The sequence below is a fragment of the Perognathus longimembris genome, chromosome 10 (assembly GCF_023159225.1).
Source record: "Perognathus longimembris pacificus isolate PPM17 chromosome 10, ASM2315922v1, whole genome shotgun sequence".
In the NCBI taxonomy this organism is placed as follows: domain Eukaryota; kingdom Metazoa; phylum Chordata; class Mammalia; order Rodentia; family Heteromyidae; genus Perognathus; species Perognathus longimembris.
In genome coordinates this window covers 31,647,704-31,669,080 of record NC_063170.1, presented here as the reverse complement: position 1 = coordinate 31,669,080, position 21,377 = coordinate 31,647,704, and the positions used below count along the sequence as shown (strand labels likewise).

Below are 21,377 nucleotides of genomic sequence, written 5' to 3'. Positions count from 1 at the left end.
GTTGCCTTGGCCGGCTGCAGTGTTTAGAGATGGGTTCTCTTGCAGTGCGTGCCTGGTGGGCAGAAGTGCCTGGCTCCCTCCACCATGGCCCCTGGCCCTTGCAGCCCAGGAGGCACAGGGGACACAGAGTGAACACCCAGAGGTCCAGCAAGATCTCAAGGGACAGGGGATACTACAAGGCAAGGGAGCGGAGTTGGGGCAGGAGGGCTGGCCTGTTGTGGCAAAGCTAGGCAGGAGGCCCGCTAGCTTCACGGGCATCCGTGTCCTCGCAGAGGCACCTCAAGTTAGCCCTCAGTTGGCCACCAAAGGGCCTCCTCCTGCACATGACCAGCACAGGTAGCTTTCCCTTCCAGTCCCACGTGGACCACAGCAGGAAGAGACTGAGGCCTGCCATGGCAGAAAACTTGCAGGAGGCAGCATGTCCCAGTTTGCTGAGAGGATGCAGTGAGTGGTGTGGATTAGGCCCAGGCCTGGCTGTCGAAGAGGCTCACGGAAACGTGGCCACACTCCTGATGGACACAGTTAGCTGAGCACACACAGGGGAAACACCAAGTGGGTAGCACCAGGAAGCCTAGACCTCCAAGGCCAGTGGAAGGAAGGAAGGAAGGAAGGGAGGGAGGGAGGGAGGGAGGCAGGGAGGGAGGGAGGGGCAGCTCCCCAGTCCAGTGACACTCCCTCCAAAGCCTTGCTCCCATCACCCGTGTGGTGGGTGATTCCTCGTTAGTTGATTGACTGAGGGATGGGTGAAGCCTTCCTTTCCACTCAGGAGACTCTATGACCCGCACACCCCCAGCTTCCCCAGCAAACACCTTGTCCTCCATCCGGCAGCTGTGTGAAGGGATCCTTCATGCAGGCTGCAGAAGGTCCCTTGGCCTCAAAAAGCTGGAGCTCTGCCTAAAGAAGAAGAGGCCTGAGCCATGGGTGACAGCATGCTGAGAAACAGCGTGGCCCAGGAAGTGGCCGGATGCAGCTAGCTTGGCATGCTGGCTGGGCCTTGCGTGACATGTTCACCCTCTGGGGTAGGAATGGGCACACTGGCCTCCTGGGCGGCAGAACCACGAGGGGCATCCGGCGCAAGCTGCTGCTTATGCATTGCCAGCCATTGTCCTCTCTCCACTTCCTCTTCCCCTTCCTCTTTCCTTTCCCTCCTTTCTTGGCCATGGCTTCCCTTGGCCTTGTCACTCTTCTCTGACCCTTGCCTCCTCTCACTGGCTTTGGTCTTCATTTTTCTCTCTTCCCCAGAAGTGCATGGCATGTTGACTCAGTGGGGTCTACCATCCCAAGGGTCCCCCTGACTGAGGGTGAGCGTGTGTATGTCCGTGTGTGTGTGTGTGTGTGTGTGTGTGTGTGTGTGAGCACAAGCGCGTGCCTGTGTTAGCATGCCCGCCTGGAGCTTCAGCAATGCCCCCAGAGGCAGGCAGAAGGAGGTGGGCATGCCTGGGCTGGGGCGCTGGACAGGGCAGCCTTTGCCTCCTCCTCTGCTTCTCCCTCTGCTTCCTGGGGCGCCTCTCCAAGCCGCCTCAGCCACCTGTCTTTGGCCTGCCAGCCACCACCAGCACTGCCCTGGCAGTACTCCCTGGCTTCTGGGTCCCAGACTAGACAGCCAGTGGCTCCTGGAAAGCTTGGGGGCGGGATTCGCGGGAGGCGGGGCGGCGGGTTCCCAGTCCTAGCCAGTCACTGTCACCGCGGGACCTGCTGCATTCCTGGGACACACCCTGCCCGCCTCCTGGCCTCAAAGAGCAAGCACCCAGCCCACACAGTGAGCACCCCTTCGATAGCTCAGCTGGTAGAGCGGAGGACTGTAGACTGGGCACCCAGCCGCGGCCATCCTTAGGTCGCTGGTTCGATTCCGGCTCGAAGGACGTGCAGGAGGCTTTTGGTGCACACACAGGCACGCCCCCAAGGTACCTGGCCGCGCTGACCCCGCCCACCGCTAGTCCCCAAGCCTCCATGCATGGCAAAACCCTTGCTTGAGCTTCCAGCCCAGGAGCACACAGCCCAGCTGGGGCTCCCTCACTCCAGCACCCACTCCCCCCCTCACAAGCTCTTCAGGCCCAACAGGCATCCCCTGGCCTGCTTCCTCTTGACTCGCCTCAGCTCCTCCACTTTTGGCTGCCCTAGACTACAAGCTCCATCCCCACCATGCCTCCTCTAGCTTGCCCCTCACCAAAACACAGCCGCCCCTCACACCCGAAGCTTGTGCTCAAGCCACTGAGCACAGACAGGCCTGGAACTCCCACCTCTTGGGCAGCCCTCGGGACCCTGGAGAAACCAAAGAAGCAATTCCCATACTGGCTAGCCAGGCTCAGCCGTCCAGTCTGTTTCTCAGGCCCCATCTCTGCAAAGGCATCTCACAGTGTCCTGAATACCTCCTCCCCTCACACTTTCCTCTCCACCCTTCCCTGCAGCTCTTCTTCTGTCTCTGTCTCTGTCTCTGTCTCTGTCTCTGTCTCTGTCTCTGTCTGTCTCTGTCTCTGTCTCTGTGTCTCCCCTCCTTTCTGGCTGGTTTCTGCTGTCTTTCGGCTCTCTTTGTCTGCTCCCCCTCCCTGCCTCTCCCATGGTGGCCACTGTGGGTCTCTTCCCGTGCCCACTGAGTCTCCTGCTCCGCATCCCTCTTCCCGTGTCTGCCTGGTGGTTGGAATGTCAGTCCCCAATCCAACCCAATCCAATCCTATCCTATCCATTCAACAAAAGCCCTGTTCATGGCAAAGGAGTTGAGCAGGAGACAGCAGGGTCTGGCCCTGTTGGGTCTTTGAGTGGTGCTGCCCAGGAGGGCTTGGCCTTGACAGGCAAGTGGCCCAGCTGCCCACTTCTCCTGGAGCCACCTTTGCGTGCATCCTGCAGGTGCTAGGAGCTACAGGAGTGTTGCCTTGGCCGGCTGCAGTGTTTAGAGATGGGTTCTCTTGCAGTGCGTGCCTGGTGGGCAGAAGTGCCTGGCTCCCTCCACCATGGCCCCTGGCCCTTGCAGCCCAGGAGGCACAGGGGACACAGAGTGAACACCCAGAGGTCCAGCAAGATCTCAAGGGACAGGGGATACTACAAGGCAAGGGAGCGGAGTTGGGGCAGGAGGGCTGGCCTGTTGTGGCAAAGCTAGGCAGGAGGCCCGCTAGCTTCACGGGCATCCGTGTCCTCGCAGAGGCACCTCAAGTTAGCCCTCAGTTGGCCACCAAAGGGCCTCCTCCTGCACATGACCAGCACAGGTAGCTTTCCCTTCCAGTCCCACGTGGACCACAGCAGGAAGAGACTGAGGCCTGCCATGGCAGAAAACTTGCAGGAGGCAGCATGTCCCAGTTTGCTGAGAGGATGCAGTGAGTGGTGTGGATTAGGCCCAGGCCTGGCTGTCGAAGAGGCTCACGGAAACGTGGCCACACTCCTGATGGACACAGTTAGCTGAGCACACACAGGGGAAACACCAAGTGGGTAGCACCAGGAAGCCTAGACCTCCAAGGCCAGTGGAAGGAAGGAAGGAAGGAAGGGAGGGAGGGAGGGAGGGAGGCAGGGAGGGAGGGAGGGGCAGCTCCCCAGTCCAGTGACACTCCCTCCAAAGCCTTGCTCCCATCACCCGTGTGGTGGGTGATTCCTCGTTAGTTGATTGACTGAGGGATGGGTGAAGCCTTCCTTTCCACTCAGGAGACTCTATGACCCGCACACCCCCAGCTTCCCCAGCAAACACCTTGTCCTCCATCCGGCAGCTGTGTGAAGGGATCCTTCATGCAGGCTGCAGAAGGTCCCTTGGCCTCAAAAAGCTGGAGCTCTGCCTAAAGAAGAAGAGGCCTGAGCCATGGGTGACAGCATGCTGAGAAACAGCGTGGCCCAGGAAGTGGCCGGATGCAGCTAGCTTGGCATGCTGGCTGGGCCTTGCGTGACATGTTCACCCTCTGGGGTAGGAATGGGCACACTGGCCTCCTGGGCGGCAGAACCACGAGGGGCATCCGGCGCAAGCTGCTGCTTATGCATTGCCAGCCATTGTCCTCTCTCCACTTCCTCTTCCCCTTCCTCTTTCCTTTCCCTCCTTTCTTGGCCATGGCTTCCCTTGGCCTTGTCACTCTTCTCTGACCCTTGCCTCCTCTCACTGGCTTTGGTCTTCATTTTTCTCTCTTCCCCAGAAGTGCATGGCATGTTGACTCAGTGGGGTCTACCATCCCAAGGGTCCCCCTGACTGAGGGTGAGCGTGTGTATGTCCGTGTGTGTGTGTGTGTGTGTGTGTGTGTGTGTGTGAGCACAAGCGCGTGCCTGTGTTAGCATGCCCGCCTGGAGCTTCAGCAATGCCCCCAGAGGCAGGCAGAAGGAGGTGGGCATGCCTGGGCTGGGGCGCTGGACAGGGCAGCCTTTGCCTCCTCCTCTGCTTCTCCCTCTGCTTCCTGGGGCGCCTCTCCAAGCCGCCTCAGCCACCTGTCTTTGGCCTGCCAGCCACCACCAGCACTGCCCTGGCAGTACTCCCTGGCTTCTGGGTCCCAGACTAGACAGCCAGTGGCTCCTGGAAAGCTTGGGGGCGGGATTCGCGGGAGGCGGGGCGGCGGGTTCCCAGTCCTAGCCAGTCACTGTCACCGCGGGACCTGCTGCATTCCTGGGACACACCCTGCCCGCCTCCTGGCCTCAAAGAGCAAGCACCCAGCCCACACAGTGAGCACCCCTTCGATAGCTCAGCTGGTAGAGCGGAGGACTGTAGACTGGGCACCCAGCCGCGGCCATCCTTAGGTCGCTGGTTCGATTCCGGCTCGAAGGACGTGCAGGAGGCTTTTGGTGCACACACAGGCACGCCCCCAAGGTACCTGGCCGCGCTGACCCCGCCCACCGCTAGTCCCCAAGCCTCCATGCATGGCAAAACCCTTGCTTGAGCTTCCAGCCCAGGAGCACACAGCCCAGCTGGGGCTCCCTCACTCCAGCACCCACTCCCCCCCTCACAAGCTCTTCAGGCCCAACAGGCATCCCCTGGCCTGCTTCCTCTTGACTCGCCTCAGCTCCTCCACTTTTGGCTGCCCTAGACTACAAGCTCCATCCCCACCATGCCTCCTCTAGCTTGCCCCTCACCAAAACACAGCCGCCCCTCACACCCGAAGCTTGTGCTCAAGCCACTGAGCACAGACAGGCCTGGAACTCCCACCTCTTGGGCAGCCCTCGGGACCCTGGAGAAACCAAAGAAGCAATTCCCATACTGGCTAGCCAGGCTCAGCCGTCCAGTCTGTTTCTCAGGCCCCATCTCTGCAAAGGCATCTCACAGTGTCCTGAATACCTCCTCCCCTCACACTTTCCTCTCCACCCTTCCCTGCAGCTCTTCTTCTGTCTCTGTCTCTGTCTCTGTCTCTGTCTCTGTCTCTGTCTCTGTCTGTCTCTGTCTCTGTCTCTGTGTCTCCCCTCCTTTCTGGCTGGTTTCTGCTGTCTTTCGGCTCTCTTTGTCTGCTCCCCCTCCCTGCCTCTCCCATGGTGGCCACTGTGGGTCTCTTCCCGTGCCCACTGAGTCTCCTGCTCCGCATCCCTCTTCCCGTGTCTGCCTGGTGGTTGGAATGTCAGTCCCCAATCCAACCCAATCCAATCCTATCCTATCCATTCAACAAAAGCCCTGTTCATGGCAAAGGAGTTGAGCAGGAGACAGCAGGGTCTGGCCCTGTTGGGTCTTTGAGTGGTGCTGCCCAGGAGGGCTTGGCCTTGACAGGCAAGTGGCCCAGCTGCCCACTTCTCCTGGAGCCACCTTTGCGTGCATCCTGCAGGTGCTAGGAGCTACAGGAGTGTTGCCTTGGCCGGCTGCAGTGTTTAGAGATGGGTTCTCTTGCAGTGCGTGCCTGGTGGGCAGAAGTGCCTGGCTCCCTCCACCATGGCCCCTGGCCCTTGCAGCCCAGGAGGCACAGGGGACACAGAGTGAACACCCAGAGGTCCAGCAAGATCTCAAGGGACAGGGGATACTACAAGGCAAGGGAGCGGAGTTGGGGCAGGAGGGCTGGCCTGTTGTGGCAAAGCTAGGCAGGAGGCCCGCTAGCTTCACGGGCATCCGTGTCCTCGCAGAGGCACCTCAAGTTAGCCCTCAGTTGGCCACCAAAGGGCCTCCTCCTGCACATGACCAGCACAGGTAGCTTTCCCTTCCAGTCCCACGTGGACCACAGCAGGAAGAGACTGAGGCCTGCCATGGCAGAAAACTTGCAGGAGGCAGCATGTCCCAGTTTGCTGAGAGGATGCAGTGAGTGGTGTGGATTAGGCCCAGGCCTGGCTGTCGAAGAGGCTCACGGAAACGTGGCCACACTCCTGATGGACACAGTTAGCTGAGCACACACAGGGGAAACACCAAGTGGGTAGCACCAGGAAGCCTAGACCTCCAAGGCCAGTGGAAGGAAGGAAGGAAGGAAGGGAGGGAGGGAGGGAGGGAGGCAGGGAGGGAGGGAGGGGCAGCTCCCCAGTCCAGTGACACTCCCTCCAAAGCCTTGCTCCCATCACCCGTGTGGTGGGTGATTCCTCGTTAGTTGATTGACTGAGGGATGGGTGAAGCCTTCCTTTCCACTCAGGAGACTCTATGACCCGCACACCCCCAGCTTCCCCAGCAAACACCTTGTCCTCCATCCGGCAGCTGTGTGAAGGGATCCTTCATGCAGGCTGCAGAAGGTCCCTTGGCCTCAAAAAGCTGGAGCTCTGCCTAAAGAAGAAGAGGCCTGAGCCATGGGTGACAGCATGCTGAGAAACAGCGTGGCCCAGGAAGTGGCCGGATGCAGCTAGCTTGGCATGCTGGCTGGGCCTTGCGTGACATGTTCACCCTCTGGGGTAGGAATGGGCACACTGGCCTCCTGGGCGGCAGAACCACGAGGGGCATCCGGCGCAAGCTGCTGCTTATGCATTGCCAGCCATTGTCCTCTCTCCACTTCCTCTTCCCCTTCCTCTTTCCTTTCCCTCCTTTCTTGGCCATGGCTTCCCTTGGCCTTGTCACTCTTCTCTGACCCTTGCCTCCTCTCACTGGCTTTGGTCTTCATTTTTCTCTCTTCCCCAGAAGTGCATGGCATGTTGACTCAGTGGGGTCTACCATCCCAAGGGTCCCCCTGACTGAGGGTGAGCGTGTGTATGTCCGTGTGTGTGTGTGTGTGTGTGTGTGTGTGTGTGTGAGCACAAGCGCGTGCCTGTGTTAGCATGCCCGCCTGGAGCTTCAGCAATGCCCCCAGAGGCAGGCAGAAGGAGGTGGGCATGCCTGGGCTGGGGCGCTGGACAGGGCAGCCTTTGCCTCCTCCTCTGCTTCTCCCTCTGCTTCCTGGGGCGCCTCTCCAAGCCGCCTCAGCCACCTGTCTTTGGCCTGCCAGCCACCACCAGCACTGCCCTGGCAGTACTCCCTGGCTTCTGGGTCCCAGACTAGACAGCCAGTGGCTCCTGGAAAGCTTGGGGGCGGGATTCGCGGGAGGCGGGGCGGCGGGTTCCCAGTCCTAGCCAGTCACTGTCACCGCGGGACCTGCTGCATTCCTGGGACACACCCTGCCCGCCTCCTGGCCTCAAAGAGCAAGCACCCAGCCCACACAGTGAGCACCCCTTCGATAGCTCAGCTGGTAGAGCGGAGGACTGTAGACTGGGCACCCAGCCGCGGCCATCCTTAGGTCGCTGGTTCGATTCCGGCTCGAAGGACGTGCAGGAGGCTTTTGGTGCACACACAGGCACGCCCCCAAGGTACCTGGCCGCGCTGACCCCGCCCACCGCTAGTCCCCAAGCCTCCATGCATGGCAAAACCCTTGCTTGAGCTTCCAGCCCAGGAGCACACAGCCCAGCTGGGGCTCCCTCACTCCAGCACCCACTCCCCCCCTCACAAGCTCTTCAGGCCCAACAGGCATCCCCTGGCCTGCTTCCTCTTGACTCGCCTCAGCTCCTCCACTTTTGGCTGCCCTAGACTACAAGCTCCATCCCCACCATGCCTCCTCTAGCTTGCCCCTCACCAAAACACAGCCGCCCCTCACACCCGAAGCTTGTGCTCAAGCCACTGAGCACAGACAGGCCTGGAACTCCCACCTCTTGGGCAGCCCTCGGGACCCTGGAGAAACCAAAGAAGCAATTCCCATACTGGCTAGCCAGGCTCAGCCGTCCAGTCTGTTTCTCAGGCCCCATCTCTGCAAAGGCATCTCACAGTGTCCTGAATACCTCCTCCCCTCACACTTTCCTCTCCACCCTTCCCTGCAGCTCTTCTTCTGTCTCTGTCTCTGTCTCTGTCTCTGTCTCTGTCTCTGTCTCTGTGTCTGTCTCTGTCTCTGTCTCTGTGTCTCCCCTCCTTTCTGGCTGGTTTCTGCTGTCTTTCGGCTCTCTTTGTCTGCTCCCCCTCCCTGCCTCTCCCATGGTGGCCACTGTGGGTCTCTTCCCGTGCCCACTGAGTCTCCTGCTCCGCATCCCTCTTCCCGTGTCTGCCTGGTGGTTGGAATGTCAGTCCCCAATCCAACCCAATCCAATCCTATCCTATCCATTCAACAAAAGCCCTGTTCATGGCAAAGGAGTTGAGCAGGAGACAGCAGGGTCTGGCCCTGTTGGGTCTTTGAGTGGTGCTGCCCAGGAGGGCTTGGCCTTGACAGGCAAGTGGCCCAGCTGCCCACTTCTCCTGGAGCCACCTTTGCGTGCATCCTGCAGGTGCTAGGAGCTACAGGAGTGTTGCCTTGGCCGGCTGCAGTGTTTAGAGATGGGTTCTCTTGCAGTGCGTGCCTGGTGGGCAGAAGTGCCTGGCTCCCTCCACCATGGCCCCTGGCCCTTGCAGCCCAGGAGGCACAGGGGACACAGAGTGAACACCCAGAGGTCCAGCAAGATCTCAAGGGACAGGGGATACTACAAGGCAAGGGAGCGGAGTTGGGGCAGGAGGGCTGGCCTGTTGTGGCAAAGCTAGGCAGGAGGCCCGCTAGCTTCACGGGCATCCGTGTCCTCGCAGAGGCACCTCAAGTTAGCCCTCAGTTGGCCACCAAAGGGCCTCCTCCTGCACATGACCAGCACAGGTAGCTTTCCCTTCCAGTCCCACGTGGACCACAGCAGGAAGAGACTGAGGCCTGCCATGGCAGAAAACTTGCAGGAGGCAGCATGTCCCAGTTTGCTGAGAGGATGCAGTGAGTGGTGTGGATTAGGCCCAGGCCTGGCTGTCGAAGAGGCTCACGGAAACGTGGCCACACTCCTGATGGACACAGTTAGCTGAGCACACACAGGGGAAACACCAAGTGGGTAGCACCAGGAAGCCTAGACCTCCAAGGCCAGTGGAAGGAAGGAAGGAAGGAAGGGAGGGAGGGAGGGAGGGAGGCAGGGAGGGAGGGAGGGGCAGCTCCCCAGTCCAGTGACACTCCCTCCAAAGCCTTGCTCCCATCACCCGTGTGGTGGGTGATTCCTCGTTAGTTGATTGACTGAGGGATGGGTGAAGCCTTCCTTTCCACTCAGGAGACTCTATGACCCGCACACCCCCAGCTTCCCCAGCAAACACCTTGTCCTCCATCCGGCAGCTGTGTGAAGGGATCCTTCATGCAGGCTGCAGAAGGTCCCTTGGCCTCAAAAAGCTGGAGCTCTGCCTAAAGAAGAAGAGGCCTGAGCCATGGGTGACAGCATGCTGAGAAACAGCGTGGCCCAGGAAGTGGCCGGATGCAGCTAGCTTGGCATGCTGGCTGGGCCTTGCGTGACATGTTCACCCTCTGGGGTAGGAATGGGCACACTGGCCTCCTGGGCGGCAGAACCACGAGGGGCATCCGGCGCAAGCTGCTGCTTATGCATTGCCAGCCATTGTCCTCTCTCCACTTCCTCTTCCCCTTCCTCTTTCCTTTCCCTCCTTTCTTGGCCATGGCTTCCCTTGGCCTTGTCACTCTTCTCTGACCCTTGCCTCCTCTCACTGGCTTTGGTCTTCATTTTGCCCACCTCCCCAGAAGTGCATGGCATGTTGACTCAGTGGGGTCTACCATCCCAAGGGTCCCCCTGACTGAGGGTGAGCGTGTGTATGTCTGTGTGTGTGTGTGTGTGTGTGTGTGTGTGAGCACAAGCGCGTGCTTGTGTTAGCATGCCTGACTGGAGCTTCAGCAATGCCCCCAGAGGCAGGCAGAAGGAGGTGGGCATGCCTGGGGGTGGGGCGCTGGACAAGGCAACCTTGGCCTCCTCCTCTGCTTCTCCCTCTGCTTCCTGGGGCGCCTCTCCAAGCCGCCTCAGCCACCTGTTTTTGGCCTGGTAGCCACCACCAGCACTGCCCTGGCAGTACTCCCTGGCTTCTGGGTCCCAGACTAGACAGCCAGTGGCTCCTGGAAAGCTTGGGGGCGGGGATTCGCGGGAGGCAGGGGGGGCGGGTTCCCAGTCCTAGCCAGTCACTGTCACTGAGGGATCTGCTGCATTCCTGGGACACACCCTGCCTGCCTCCTGGCCTCAAAGAGCAAGCACCCAGCTCAGACAGTGAGCACCCCCAGCTTCCTTATCAAACACTTTGTCTCCCCTCAGGCCACTTGGTGAAGCGATCTTATGTGCAGTCTGCAGAAGTTCCCTTGGCTTCAAAAAGCTGGAGCTCTGCAGCAAGAGGAAGAGTCCTGAGCCTTGGTTGACAGCATGCTCAGAATCAGCGTGGCCCAGGAAGTTGCTGGATGCTGCTAACTCGGCCTGCTGGCTTGGCCTTGAGTGACATGTTCACGCTCTTGGCTAGGAATGGGCACACTGGCTGCCTGGGCAGCAGAACCACGAGGGGCATCCGTTGTATGTTGCTGCCGATGTATTGCCAGCCATTGGCCTGTCTCCACTTCCCTTTCCCCTTCTTCTTTCCTTTCCCTCTTTTCGTGGCCATGGCTTCCCTTGGCCTTGTCACTCTTCGCTGACCCTTTCCTCCTCTCCCTCGCTTTGGTCTTCATTTTTCTCTCCTCCCTAGAAGTGCATGGCATGTTGTCTCAATGGGTTCTATTGTCCCAAGGGTTCCCCTGGCTGAGGGTGAGTGCGTGTGTTTTTGTGCGGGTGCCCACGTTCATGTGCTTCCGGGTGTGTTAGCATATCCCCCTGGTACATTAGAAATGCCCCCATAGGCAGGCGGCACGTGGTGTGTATGCCTGGTCTAGGGCGCTTCCATCTTTGGGTGTGCTCAGAACTCTGAGGGGCCCCCGGGAGAAGAGTACAATGTCATCACATACAGAATAAAGGCATTTTTATCATTGCCATGTGGACTGTTTAAACCTACTTTCTGTCATGTATTATGCTCCTTTTTTTCCACAGCACTGCAGGAATACCTTTCATATTCTTATTCTACCATTTCAGAGACAAATGCCAGTCTGGGAGCTGGCAGCTGCTTGGCTGTTTTCTGGCCTCCTCTGTTGGGGAGAATCTTCTGGGCCTACAATGGGGTCCTGGTGAGGTGCAGCCATGCCTGGGTTTCTAGGAGAGTATGTGGTGATTTAGCACCTCTAGAACTGCACTCTCAGGACAGACACGTTGGTTTTCTGAAGGCAGCTGCTAGGACCTCTGAGCCCTCTCAAGGTACAGGGAGAAAGGTGAAATTACAGTGGTTCTTATTAAATGCACGTGAAATAAACTCAGGCCTGAGATTTGTGTCACATCAAAACCAACCAAATGGAATAATGGAGGACTTTCTTGCTGTGTACCTGGCCAAACATGGGCCCTCTCTTGGTGGTTTTCCTTCCTAAGGGTAGGCCTCCAATGACCTTGGTCATCTCCAAGATCATCCTTCTACTCAACTAAAATATGATCCCCCCACTTTTGCCTGTGTGTATGGCTTAGTGGCTTATTTTAAGGTGCCATTTAGGTAAAAAAAAAAAAAAAAAGCAAGAAGTGTTTACAAGATGAGTCGCTATGGTAACAATGGCAAAACAGGGAATACCCAAAAGGTTTCTGCCTGCAATCCCTCCTTGCAACAGGATTGATCATTAAAACCTGTGAATGGAGCATGTCCTTCTCACCTTGCTCTCACCTCCTGCTAAGAGGCTGACTGTCCCCAAGGCAGTTCAGTTCACAAATCGTTGGCTTTTGTATTCGCACAGGTACCACTTGGTGGTAAAATTGGAAGGCGCTTCTTCTGTGAATTTTTTTTTTTCTATTTTGGGGAGGTAGAAATATTCTTGGGGGAGCTGGATAGAAATGCATTTTCATTTCCTAATAATGCTTAGGTTAAGTTAGGAAACTCCTGACGGTCAGTAAAATATGTCAGCACATCACGTTATTAAAAAATGTGAAAAATGAGCTATGTGTGACTAACCTGAAGTTCTGCAGTGTAAATCCATTGCTCCAGAACAGTTGGACTTGTTAATTTGGCTCTAACTATGGTGAAACGTTTTTTCACACTACGCTGTACCATTACAGCTAGCTAAGCGCCAATCCCGGACTGTTTTACACGGCGGGTGGGGGCAGAAGAGATGCTGCCTGGGATGCACTGTGCAGCTGCTGAGCATGCGCGCCAGGTGGCCAGCACTCGGATGGACTGAGGCTGTGGTGTGCGTGTGCATGTGGAGGACGTGTGCGTGGTGACCCTGGCTGGAGACCCTGGGGTCCTGGAGCGTGGTCGATGTCGCGTGGGGGGGAGGGGAGGGAGGGTTGATGTGGGGGAGCTCTGAATGGGACTGGGTCCCCAGTTGGGAGTTTCCAAAGCGGCTCTCGAATAGTGCTACTCAATCTCTTCTCCTGGGTTTCTTTCTCCACGAATACCTGGAGAGTTGCGTTTTCCTTCGATAGTTGTCTGGTGACCCCCATGCTCTAGTCAGTCCTGGCTTTGAGGTCTCCATTCTGCTGCTGGAGAGTTTGGATCATGTTTTCTTCCTCCTGGAACAGACCTCGTGGACTCAGCTTTCTCCCGAAGCTCTCTGCTCACTGAGGATCATTGGGGTCTCAGCCAAGCTTTCCCTGGAGGCTCCGGGCGGGCGGGGCGGTGACGGGCGGTGACGCCCGTTGGGATGCGGGCCACCCTACGCGGTGGAGCGAGGGACGCTCAGGCCTGGAGGACGCTCCGCCCGAGGGGTCAGTGCGCGCTGGGCCTAGTGGACTACTACGGTTAGGCTGTTGTCCGTCCGCCCGGGATGTGAAGCTCACACCTGCCCGCGGGGACAGAACAAAACGCTCGGATGCGGTGGGAACTGCGCGGGTCACCAGTTCTTTTATATTTTATATACATTATATAGAGACAGATACAAAGTAGCGTTTATCTTTTAATTGATGTTTTGAGGCCACCTCCCATAAAAATAATGATTTATATAACTAGATTAATCACTACATAGTTTAACTTTTATATTTATTGTGTTCATTTTCTTAATCCTTTTTATTTTTCATTTCATGGCTGTTGTTGAACATTCTATATTGTTACATTTTCTCAGCCTAGAGTTGTACTTTAAAAACATAGTGGTTGCACTGTCAGTGGGTCACATCTGTAATCCCAACTCACATCTGTAATCCCAACTACTCAGGAGACAGAGATCTGAAGATTGTGGTTCCAAGTTAGACTGGGCAGGAAAGCCTATGAAACACTCATCTACCAATTATTCACCAAAAAAAGGCCCAAAGCAGAGCCATAGCTCAAGTGGTAGAGCACTAGCCTTGAGGAAAACAAAGCTCAAGGACAGTGACCAGGCCCTAGTTCAAGCCCTAGGACTAGAACAATACAAAAATTAACGGTTACTCTAAAGTGTGCAATTTATATTACAAATAATCAAAGTGTTTTGCATTTAGAATTAGCTTTTTGTTACTGTAACAAATACTTGTAGTAATAGTGTGTGTGTGTGTGTGTGTGTGTGTGTGTGTGTGTGTGTGATGCACATGCTGCTATTGGGGCTTGAACTCAAGGCCTTATGTACTTGCTTAGCTTTTTCACTCAAGGCACTCTACCACTTGAGACACACTCCACTTCTGGGTTTTTGCTGGTTAATTGGAGATAAGACTTTCTCAGATTTGTCTGTCCAGTCTGGCTTTGAATCTTAGTCCTCAGATCTCAGCCTTCTAAATAGCTAAGATCCTGTGGTATCTGTTATAATTTGGATCATAAATGCTTTCTGAAGCCCCTTTGCTAGAGACTTGATCATCAGCTTGTGGCATCACTGAACCATTTAGAATGTAGGTCCTGGTAGAAGAAAGCTATGTCACTGGGGATGCACCCTTGAAGGGAACATTGGTATTCTGTCCTTCTCTTTCTTTTTTTCCTGTCGTGTGTGTGTGTGTGTGTGTGTGTGTGTGTGCATGTGCGCGCGCACCTGCCCCTAGACACAGTGAGCAGCTTCTCTCTCTTTTTTTCCATTTATTTAAATTTTATTGTCAATGTGATGTGCAAAGTTAGTTGTCTTGTCCAACTTGTCCTTTTTCTCCCACCTTCCCTCCTCCCTAATTCCTACCCCCCCATTGTACAGTTAGTTTACAACATATTGTCTTGTAAGCTTCTCTATTATAAATTGCCTTTCAAGATATTCTGCTGTGCCACAGGCCTCAAAGCAACCCTCAACTGACCATGAGCTGATTAACTAATGAAGCCATGAGTCCAACTTTTCCTCCTTAAAAATTGTTTATCTCTAGTAGTTTAGCCCAGCAATGAAAGCTGACTAGCAATATAATTAACTTAAAAATAGAAGTTTATTTTGGAAATTCAGCCCATTGTCAATTGGCCTGTTGCATACAGGCTGTGGTAAGGTGGCAATCATAGTGAGCATGTTGTGGAGGAAGCTGTTCAGCTCAGAGCCAAGATGGGAAGTGGAGATGAAGAGAAGGGTCTGGGTCCTAATTTCTTTTGCAAAGGCTACCCCAGGGACCTAACTCCCTCCCTCTAGGCCCCACCTACTAAAAGTTTCACTACCTCTACTGCCACCATGGCTTGAGGAGCAAGCCTGTAGGACTTGGGTCATTGGGGGCATACCTAAGTTCCAAACTATAGATTCTTCCTCCTTTCTCATCCTTCAGCTACTTATTCATCCACTTTCCCTAGACTCTTTTATCTACCTATGAAATGTGATCCACTAGGAGGCAATCTCCCTAGTGGAGGGTTTTTTTTCACTGCATTACTCATAATGTTTGCTCAGCACCTGGAACACACCCTAGGACACAGGAGGTGTCTGATTTTTAGGAACCACACAGGCAAAGATTTTGGTTCAACTCACTTAATTCATGAAATGTGGCTGTGATGTCACTCAGTGGTACAGTGCTTGCCCACCTTGTGCAAAGCCCTGGGCTTGATCACCAGCATAGAGGGGAAAAAATCCCACAAAATTGCATTGAGCACAGTTACTCAATAATGTTAAACAGAATTTAATTATAATTTAGTTAACTTCCAACAATTTTGTTTTCCTTTTGGTGTATGTGCTGCTCCTCGGGCTTCAGCCCAATGCAGGTAAGAGTCTTATGGGCTTTACTGGCTTTAAATCAAATCCTCAGATCTCAGTGTTCTGAGTAGTTATGTTTATAGGTATGAGCCAATGGTGCCCAACTTACAAATATTTTAAAAATGATTCTGAGGTGAGAATTTCTTTTTCTTTTCTTTCTTTTTTTTTTTTTGTCAGTCGTGGGTCTTGAACTCTGGACCTGAGCACTGTCCCTGAGCTCCTAAGCTCAAGGCTAGCACTTTAGCTCTTGAGCCACAGTGCTACTTCCAGTTTTCTTATGGTTAATTGGAGATAAGAGTCTCACAGACTTTCCTGCCTGGGTTGGCTTTGAACCACGATCCTCAGATATCAGCCTATCTGGCGCCGGGACATGATTAATTGTCCGCGCCCGGAGCCCACTCAAGGTTGGACATAACTGTCAGCTCTCAGACCCCGGCCCAGACCAGGAGGTAGGAACTGGCTGGCTCCAGGAATGTGGCTACGTGATCACTCCTGGAGGCCCACCCCCAGGGTTAAGGCCATCTGACCCATGCTTCGGTGGGAAGACCCAGGCCAATCCTGAGGCGACCTGTAAACTAAGGCAAATGTCAACCAATCATGTACTTGTAACCAGGGGTCTTCCTCATCTTCCCTGTACTTGTCTATAAAAGCTGTGATGGAATTGTGCTGGGGCCTTTCAGCATCTGGCAAGGAGTCGGGGGGGGGGGGGGGGCGGGACCGGGTTCGAACTTGCAATAAAACAACCCTTGCAGTTTGGCTTTGACTGTGGACTCTGATGGCTGTCTTTGGGGGCCTTAAAATCTGGGCATTACAGAGACTGAGATCGGAGGACTGAAGTTCAAAGACAGCCTAGGCAGAAAAGTCCATGAGACTCTTATCTCCAATTGGCCACCAAAAAGCCAGAATGAAGCTGTGGTTCAAATGTTAGAGAGCTAGCCTTGAACACAAAAACTCAAGAATAGCGCCAGTGCTCTGCCAAGCCTCAGCACCAGGACACACACACACACACACACACACACACACTGTTGTGCCAAGACGCAAGACCACCCCCAAGAAGACCACCGAGATTCAGACACTCCGAAATGCAAAAGCAAGGCAAGGCTTTATTTAACGAGCTGCCAACTCGGGCCTCGTCCTACCCACCGACACAGCGGAGGTTAGGAGGAAGCCCCGAGCTGTGAATACACAGGGCTTATAAAGGCAAAGAACAAGGTTACAACAATCAGCTGTGCAAACGAGATTAGAACACAGGTACAAATCTGATTGGCTCAGGGTTCGATTCTAAAATGGGGTTCACGTGGTGGGGCCTGACTTCAAAGTCTGGCACCTCATTTCCCCCTTTTTCTTTTTGGTACCTTGGGAGCCAATCATGGCTCCATTCTGTCCATTTCAATGGCTTGCATGTCTAGGGGATGATATAGAGGTAAGGCATGGGCCAGTAGGGCCAAAAGTAGGATCCGAAAATAACTCTGGTCCCTCGGTTTTAAAGGGGGGCTGATGGGTGAAGATCATCCATCTTCTGTAATTTCTTCAGGCTGACTCAGGGGCGTTGACCTTACCTAGCCAGGAACCTATAACCTTAGTCTACTTTACCAAGGGACTGCAGGATTCACCTCACTTTGGAGTGAGCTGCCAAAATAACATTAACACTAGCCAGGGTAGTAAGGAAAGAAGGCAAAAAGAAAATTATAACAATATTCAGTCTAACTTTCTTTTCTTGAGGCGAAGGCGAAGCGGCTGAGTTGGGCGCTTGGAGACCTCCCATGTTCCACCACGGTAGTTGTCATCCAGGGCAAAGGGGTCAGCTGGCCTGGCGTGGAAGCAATGAACCCAAGTGGCGATGCCGTCTAGGGTTCCTTCCACCGTGGTTCTTAGGATTTCAGTCCCCTGGTCTGAATAAATGGGGGGTAGGGACAGAAGCAGAATCATATCTTTTAGAGTCCAATTCATTTTCTCTACCTGTCCTGCACTCTGGGGTCTATAAGCACAATGCAATTTCCAATCTGTCCCCAGTGCTGCAGCTATTCCCTGACTTACTTTTGAGACGAAAGCCTGTCCGTTGTCTGACCCAATGGTGGATGGGAAGCCATACCTGGGTAGGATTTCTTCCAGGATCTTCTTAGCCACTACATTCGCAGTCTCATGCTTTGTTGGATAGGCTTCAACCCATCCTGAAAAGGTGTCTACAAAAACTAGCAAATATTTGTAATTTCTGTGAAATCTACTTCCCAATACACACCTGGCCTATTCCCACAGAGGCGAGCTCCTTTAGTAATCTGTTGACTGGGGGCATTGGCAAGCTGACAGGCCTTTAACAGATCTCAATAAGGACACAATCTCAGGTCTACAAGCTTTCTTTACTAAACAGATGTATGAGCTTAAAATTCTCACTGCCAGTAAGGGCTTTGAGTAAATGCGGGGGGGTGAGATTTTAATCTATCCTCTCATTTGACAAACTTACCCTTACTAACCACTATCACAGATGACTGGCAAATTCCTGCCCAGTAGACAGACATGGGCATTGGAAAGGCATGCTTATGAACTATTCTTCTAGGACTTCCCGGCTTTAACTTTTGAAAGGCCAACAGTAGTGACTCTAGGATCTGACACCATCTCTGCCATCCAAGCAGTGGCTTACTGCCTCTGGATGCTCCATCACTTTTGTCCCAGGAGGAGTGACTTTCGACTTGGACTCAGGGCCTGAGTGCTGTCCCTCAGCTCTCCAGCTCAAGACTAGCACCGTACCACTTTTGAGCTCCACACCACTCCGTTCCCAGCACTCTGCTGGCTGATTAGAGACAAGTCTCTCACAGGGACCTTTCTTTGCCCGGGCTGGCTTCGAACCGCAGATTCAGATCAATGAGTCTTATAAGGGGCCACTTTACTCCAATTATAAGCAACAAGGTGGTCCACACAGAAGTAGTTTTTAAGCATGCTCTCTTACCTGGAACTTAAGGGTCAGTATTAGATCTTGACAAACTTGTAGGAATCACCTGTGCTTCTCTGTGGGCCTGCTGGAAACTGTTACAAAAAAACCTACAAAGAAGCTGGAATGGCAATTAAACATTTTGGTAGCCATAATTCTCCTTTTCTCACTTTGCAATAATTATTTAGGACAATTTTACTTCCAAATTTCTTCCAAAAGGCTACAAAAACAAAACAATTAATACAAAAGGAGGAAAACACACAGGCCTAAGAAAAGCTATGAGTTGGAGATCTCCCAAGCTGGCCCACAACCTCCTACAAGGGTGCAGAAGGAATGGACCCGAGTTGGCCCACAACCTCCTGCCAGATAAGCAGAAGGAGCAGACCCAAGTACAAGGTGGGCGGGTTGAGTCTCGTTTAGGAGGCCCTCCTGGTCAGTTCCGGCCAAAAACCAAACTGACTCGCGCCCTACAAGTATAAGCAAAAGCAAAACAGACAAACAGACAAATTACAGGACAAGACAAATGAACAGCGCTGTTTTCTTACCTTCGGAGTCTGGGATCTCGGGGTCTCTGGGGCTTATCCCGGACGAAACCCCAAATGTTGTGCCAAGTCGCAAGACCAACCCCAGGAAGACCACCGAGATTCAGACACTCCGAAATGCAAAAGCAAGGCAAGGCTTTATTTAACGAGCTGCCAACTCGGGCCTCGTCCTACCCACCGACACAGCGGCGGTTAGGAGGAAGCCTCGAGCTATGATTACACAGGGCTTATAAAGGCAAAGAACAAGGTTAAAACAATCAGCTGTGCAAGCGAGATTAGAACACAGGTACAAATCTGATTGGCTCAGGGTTCGATTCTAAAATGGGGTTCACGTGGTGGGGCCTGACTTCAAAGTCTGGCACCTCATTTCCCCCTTTTTCTTTTTGGTACCTTGGGAGCCAATCATGGCTCCATTCTGTCCATTTCAATGGCTTGCATGTCTAGGGGAGGATATAGAGGTAAGGCATGGGCCAGTAGGGCCCAATGTACTAACCAAAGGGCCTGTCACCATTTCTTACAAGAATAGTCTCTGTACCTCTGTTTTGCATGTCTCTAGTTTATCCTGCCTCATCTTCACAAAAACAACACTGGGCTGATGGGTGAAGATCATCCATCTTCTGTAACTTCTTCAGGCTGACTCAGGGGCGTAGACCTTACCTAGCCAGGAACCTATAACCTTAGTCTCAGTCTAACTTTCTTTTCTTGAGGCAAAGGCAAAGCGGCTGAGTTGGGTGCTTGGAGACCTCCCATGTTCCATCACGGTAGTTGTCATCCAGGGCAAAGGGGTCAGCTGGCCTGGCGTGGAAGCAATGAACCCAAGTGGCGATGCCATCTAGGGTCCCTTCCACCGTGGTTTTAAGGAGTTCAGTCTCCTGGGTAGGATTTCTTTCAGGATCTTCTTAGCCACTACATTCGCAGTCTCATGCTTTGTTGGATAGACTTCAACCCATCCTGAAAAGGTGTCTACAAAAACTAGCAAATATTTGTAATTTCTGTGAAATCTACTTCCCAATACATGCCTGGCCTATTCCCACAGAGGCGAGCTCCTTTAGTAATCTGTTGATTGGGGGCATTGGCAAGCTGACAGGCCTTTAACAGATCTCAATAAGGACGAGCCCCCAAATGTTATGCCAAGACGCAAGACCACCCCCAAGAAGACCACCGAGATTCAGACACTCCGAAATGCAAAAGCAAGGCAAGGCTTTATTTAACGAGCTGCCAACTCGGGCCTCGTCCTACCCACCGACACAGCGGAGGTTAGGAGGAAGCCCCGAGCTGTGATTACACAGGGCTTATAAAGGCAAAGAACAAGGTTACAACAATCAGCTGTGCAAACGAGATTAGAACACAGGTACAAATCTGATTGGCTCAGGGTTCGATTCTAAAATGGGGTTCACGTGGTGGGGCCTGACTTCAAAGTCTGGCACCTCAACACACACACACACACACACACACACACACACACACGATCCTAAGGAGTTGGAATGCTATACCCATACCAAGAAGCACACTTATCCAGAACAGACAAAGAAAATGCACTAAATAAGAGGAGATACCACAAAACCTCTGAGCCAGACAAGTTGTTTTAAGTCCTTTACTTCACAGTCCAGCTCCTAGAAAGTTATTTTTACTACTACTACTATGACGACGATAACTACTATATTTATTGAGTAGTTGTACAAAAGAGTTACAATTCCATAAGTCAGGTTATGAATACTATGTTTTTTGGTCCTTTCTTCACCCCTATTTGAACTCCTTTGATATTTTCAGTATTCATTCGGCCCTTGCTGGATTTATAGCTGGTAAAAATCTTCTCCCAGTCTGTTGGCTGTCTTTCTAGCTTATAACTATTTCCTTTGCTGTGCAGAAACTTTTTAGTTGGGTACAATCCCACTTGTCAAGTCTCTCTCCTATATGCCAATAGATTTTAATGTTTTTCCTACTCCTCCTTCTGATAGTACTTTCAACATTTCAGGTCTGATGTTTTGGTCTTTGATCTATTTTGAGTTGGTATTAGTGCAAGTTGATAAACAGGGATGCCAACTTTAATTTTCTACATATGATGTCCAGTTTTCCCAATAATAATTATTGAAGAGGTTGTCTTTTTTTTTTTACAATGGATATTTTTTACTTCCTTGTCAAATATCAGATTACTCTAAGTAGATAGTTTTATTCCTGGGATGTCTAGTTTATCTAATAGGCTTCAGGCCTACCCTTATCTGGAATTGTGATACTTCCACTATTGTGTTTTTCTTTTGTCTAAAATTGCCTTGGGTATTTGGGTATTTTCTGAAGTTCTATATAAATTTTTGGATTTTTTTCTATTTTGGTGAAGAATGACATTGGGATTTTGATGGGAATTGCATTGAATTTGTAGACTACCTTTAGCAGTATGTACGTTTTCATGATATTAATGTTTTACCTACCCATGAGCACAGGAATTCAATTTTCTGGTGTTACCTTCAATTTCTTTCTTTAGATTTTCATATCTTTCACTATGGAGGTCTTACTTGGCTACCTTTATTCCTGAATTTATTTTGTGGCAATTGCAAATGAAATTGTTTTTCTGCTTTCCCTGTCTGCACATTGTTAGTATATAGAAAAGCATCTGGGATTTATGGTTTAATTTAGTATCCTGCTACTTTGTCAAAGTTATTGATGAGCTCT

General features: G+C 52.8%; 3 non-coding genes across 3 annotated transcripts; all 3 read left to right on the top strand.

The window, feature by feature from the left end:
- Positions 1–1,768: 1,768 nt before the first annotated feature.
- On the top strand, positions 1,769–1,862 carry Trnay-gua. Its single transcript has 2 exons — positions 1,769–1,805; positions 1,827–1,862. It is a non-coding gene; the product is annotated as a tRNA-Tyr (tRNA).
- Positions 1,863–4,632: 2,770 nt separating this feature from the next.
- On the top strand, positions 4,633–4,726 carry Trnay-gua. The gene is made up of 2 exons: positions 4,633–4,669; positions 4,691–4,726. It is a non-coding gene; the product is annotated as a tRNA-Tyr (tRNA).
- A 2,770-nt stretch (positions 4,727–7,496) lies between these two features.
- Positions 7,497–7,590, top strand: Trnay-gua. The gene is made up of 2 exons: positions 7,497–7,533; positions 7,555–7,590. It is a non-coding gene; the product is annotated as a tRNA-Tyr (tRNA).
- The last annotated feature ends 13,787 nt before the right edge of the window (positions 7,591–21,377 follow it).